Source organism: Lagopus leucura, unplaced genomic scaffold, assembly GCF_019238085.1.
Source record: "Lagopus leucura isolate 7727_CA_CO unplaced genomic scaffold, USGS_WTPT01 Super-Scaffold_100159, whole genome shotgun sequence".
Lineage (NCBI taxonomy): Eukaryota > Metazoa > Chordata > Aves > Galliformes > Phasianidae > Lagopus > Lagopus leucura.
Window position 1 is genome coordinate 9,340,536 of NW_024962335.1, and position 5,118 is coordinate 9,345,653.

The window sequence follows — 5,118 nt, forward strand, 5'->3', positions numbered from 1 at the left end:
GTCTTACGTTATTATTACTGCCTCATTAAATTCAAATGAAAGCTATCCTCTCTAGTCTTCAATGTGCTTTGTGATATTTCAGTTCTCATATACAGACACTGTGATACACACAAGGTGAGAACATCTCTAATACTCGTTTTACTGTTTTGTTGAAGCACAGTCGAATGCCATGAGTGGAACATTTGTACAATCATTTGAATCTGTGGATGATTTATCTTTCCTACAAGCATAACTAAACGGGAGAACCTGAAATTATCTAATTCTCTTCAGATGTCTCTGGTTCCTTTTCTACCCAGCTAAATCCAATCTACAAGAGTATATGTGGATAAAAAGCAAAGTGAGATGAAGGCGCATCTAATTTGGCTTCACTGAGGAATTTTAAACTGGTATTAACTGATAATTTAATGATACAGGTATTGTTGTGGTGCTGAGCAATCCTACCTTGGCACAATGCAGTTTGTTAACAAACCACTCCAAAAAAAACCCAACAACCCAATCTTTATAACTTTATTTTATTAGGGCGGAATATAATATTTTCTCAAAATCTTAATCTTCAGCTTGGACTTCTTGCAGGTTATAATCAACATCTGGGGACTTGAGTGGCAGGACGTGGTCAAATGTTCCCACCAGAATATCAAAACAGATGAATGTGATGATGTTAAACTCTTTTGCAACATCAACCACATCTTATGATAGAGAGAGGGCCACTTCTTTGCATATGGGCAAACCAAACAACTCCTTTTTCAATCATGTGGAATGTGCATAGTTACTGCAGGAACTCTTCATATGGAAAATAGTATTATGAAAGGAATTAATGTAAGAATCTAAGAATAATCTGACAGCCAGCCTTAGTAAAGAGAAGACCATATAATGGTAATTTTTCAAGTACTGATTAAGCATTGTACTGAGAAGAACACAAAGTGAATGTTTAGTTATGAGAAAAACTACAAGCATCCTGACAATTTCAGAAACATCCAAATGTGAGAGTTGTGTTTCTTCTGTGGTTAATGCAACTACTATTTCTTACACTTCTGCATTACAACTGTCCCAAGTGACAATACAGTGAGGAGCTCATTTTGCATCCACAAACAGACTACATTGATTTAATTCAGTGGTAGTTTGACTTCAGTGGACAGTTGGGCATTATTAAATGCCTTGAAAGAAATGGTTAACAATTTTTTAACCATTTTAAACTTTTTAAACAGGCTTTTGCACTTAAGTAAGTATTTTCATTCTTTTGTAAGTGTAACTGCTGCCAGGGGTAGAATACAATATCTGAGAAGCTGAAGTTATTTACAGAACACAATGCTTCTCTAGGCAATCACAGTAGGATAGTGGGGCTTTCTCCCTTTCTTTTTCAACTGTTTTAAATTGCATAAAATGTAAACAGCAACACTACTTGGAAGTCACTTTTCTTTCCTGGAAATCTTTGACAGTTAATCAAGTGTTTGATCTATCTGGTGGCTTCCATACTACCGTATGTCTGAGAATGAAGCCAGTGTATTGGGATTAAACAGGCTTCCAGGATCCAGAATCTCTTTATCTGCAACTTGCTTCAATAGTGATCCCTTGCAATCCCTGAGAGTGCAATCACTGAAGTTGTTTCTTCTAAAAATGTCTTCTTAAAATTTGTTAGAATATGAAACAGTTAAGGAATATAGGAAACTATTGGCACAACCCAACCTGACTCCTAAAACGTCATAGCTCTAAGCTAATGGATGAGAATGACCGAAAGGAGGGATACTGATTAAACTCCAGTAACTGCATTATTTGCATATTTTTCTGTCCCTGTGTCAAAAACAACTTCTTCATGTTTCCCAACATAAGCTAGAACTCATACACACAGTGTTTGATTTGAAAAACATTTTCTGGTTGTAGATGGAAGAAAAATTTGATTTGTACTGGAAAAGAGATCTCCATCAAGCTTCGTATCATCCATCTCTCATCAATGTGAAATGATAAAAATAGGCCACAGAATAAGAACTTAAATCTGAGAAGAAAAAGTAGGACAGCAAGACTTTGTTCAGGTTGTTCAAACCAACCACTGGCCTTTCTTAACAAAGCTGCAGTTATAATTCCTTGGCACCTTTTTTCCAAGTACAACTAGCAGAAGTTTAATAATACTTAATACTCCTCTTATATTTACGTAAGAGTTAAATAAATTTTTCCCAGTAGTGAGAAGGGAAAAAATAATGAGAGAAACAATCAAAATTCACCTCAGTAGAAACTTATCCAGGGAAATAATCACTTGGTCCAAAAAAGCATGCAGACTTCTGGGTAAAATGCATAACAAAGGGATCCAGATGTTAACAAAGTGCCAGGAGGAGTCTCATGTGTGTAACATAATTAATTTGAAAGAAGCACAACAAAAATTAATTCAAGGTTACGCAAATTGTGTCATGCGAGTAATTCCAAGTGACTCCTGATGTCAGATAGTTATCTTTGAGTTTAGTCATAATGTTGAGGATTTTTTAAATAAAAATTTTGTAAAAAAAAACAAACAAAAAGAATTACTTCCCATTTTCCTTTAAAGATGATAAGAACAGTTCTATTTAACTATTTGTATTTTAAGAGAGAGGAGTGAGCAGTGAAAAAGCAGAAAGGGAAAAAGAGGAAAAAATGAATGCAAGTTAATGCAAGTTGTAGCTGAGAGCCAATGCAGACAGAGGGGTGAGGAAGGACCAGAATTCAGCATTCGAATCCTGGAAACAGAACTCGAAGTTTTGCAGATTTTTGAGTTTGAAGCCTACAAGATGGCTCAAGACCTGATATCCTGCACAGTCTCAAAGTTCAGCAATCTCCTTCAAAGTTTAAATCCCATTAGATCAGGAATAAATAAATGGAGAGATTCAAAACTCCCCATTCTTATGCCATCTGAATGTCTATGTGGTACAGATAACACTACTTACACCATATAGATCCATATGTATATACAGAAGTCTGGTAGGCTTCTTTGTAAAAGCGCTTTCAATTACACACATACCAACAACAGTTACATCTAAACACCCAGTTGATAACAATGTTTAGGAGTGACAGCAAAAAATATCCTTTCTTATCTCAAACTTTTTGGATTTTAGGAGTTACAATGCTTACTATTCTTAGAGCTCTTTTATATGCAGAATTATACGAGGAAAGAAAGGAATTCGTGTAAGAAATGCGGTAACATTTGTTTTCTTTCATGCTGAAATATCTTGGAAATAAAATGAGAGCCAACACACTTTTCCTGAGAGCATACCATTTGGATATTTTAAGCCTTCATCATAATAAAAGCTTGACTCATTTAACCTCTCATTCAGTATATCTGCAGCAGTCAACAGACTATGTTTGTTCATCTACAACTGGATTTATCTGCTCAACAGAGCCAGAGCTCAGAATTGTGGTATAGGAAATTGGCATCTACTTTTCTCCTTGTTTTAGGCTCTGTAGTTCTACCTACACAAAAAATTTAGAGTTTCTTTGAGCAGATCACGGCTGCTTTGATAAGTAAGTGTTAGGCAAAAATTGGAACTCATGAAAAATACATGTCTGTTAGCTCAAAGTTTGTTTTTGTTTTTTTTCTTTGGAGCACCAACTTCAGAAAAAGAAAAACTTTCATGAAAACGGTAAATATTTAAGGCAGCCAATAAAAATAGTCGTCCTCTCAGGAACTGGTGGTAGTCATCATCAGCACTGTGCCAGGTGTTTTTTGTCTGCTGGGCATGGGAGTAATGAATGGCAAAGGAATTAGTCAGAGAAACTTGCTGATGCTGTGATTGAGATAAGGGCAGTGAGGCTTTCTCTTGCTTTAGGGAGAGGACTTTGATCCTATCTGCTTGTTCCCTTCTATTTCCCCGCGTATGTAATAAAAAAAAAGTCTGCATGTCCTGAGACACTCAGTCTATTTCTTGGCAGTGATCAGTAGTTTGTACTGATAGAAATTTACACAGCTTAGAAGTAGTTTATGAGTCCCTCCTGACTCATGATGGGTAAGGGGAAATTATAGTACCAAAGGGTAACCCGAATTTAGAAGAGAAGAACATGAGCTTTAAGACGAAAAAGAGCAGCACGATCAACACTGGTGTGCCTATCGTTACTCCCGCGCTACAACACAGCTGTATGGGGCAGGCAGAAGCCGCTTGGAGAGCCCCAGAAGGTAGGTTTTCCCTTAGCAAGGGAATGCAATATCCTCTGTCCTGCACACTTCACTCCCTGGTTCCTGTTGCTCTATACTGGCTACAGGATACACTTCACATGGCTGTGGGCACAGCACAGAGAAGAATAGCTGTGTTTGTGCTGGACCTCATCTTTACTGTATGTCTTCTTGTTTTCACGAGTGGTTCCTCCCAGCCCTTGCTAGCTCATAGAATGATACACAAGACCCTGGACCAGCACAGTCAGTAACAACAAGAATTTTATTTTTAGCAAATTTTATTTTTATATTTTTTCCTTTTCCTTTTTTTTTTTTCTTTGTTTTTCCTTTCCTTATCTTTTACTGGAAAGAGGGACATTTAGTGTTGAAGTTCCTGCTCCAGTGGCAGTGCAGCTGTGGCGCTGAAGTGTTACTCTGGGTGGCCAAAGGCCAAGGCCACCCTGGCCTGCCCTGCACGTCTGCTCTGCATTAAGGGAAACATCACCCTTGGACAGAGCTGGAGAGCAAAGTTGCTGACAAAACCGGGAGGAAAGCTGCAGTCAGGATCTCTGTCCCCTACCCCTGCTGGCTAAAGTGGTTACAGGAACTATACAAGCATGAGAAACAGCTGCTGTTTCCAAGTCCTTTTCTGCATACTTCATTAATATTTGTACTAGTGCCAATCTCTGTCCCAGCTTCATTAATAATTGTGACCAGTTTAAAGCTGTCCCACGCCCAGTGCTGTTATATTTACTTTTGAGAAGGAGCAGCCCACAGCTAGTTCCTTCTCTCTCCTTTGCTGTTTATAGAGTTAAGCCTCCATTTTCTCCAGTGCTCCTGGTCCAACTCAGTGCTCTTGGGCCATAGCTAGGCTGTCTGCTTGTGGATGGAGAAAAGAAGGCTGCAGAGTGACCTCATTGCAGCCTTTCAGTACCTAAAGGGAGCCTATAAACAGGAGGGGAGTCAATACTTTGAAAGGGTTGATAACAGCAAGAAAAGGGAAAATGGTT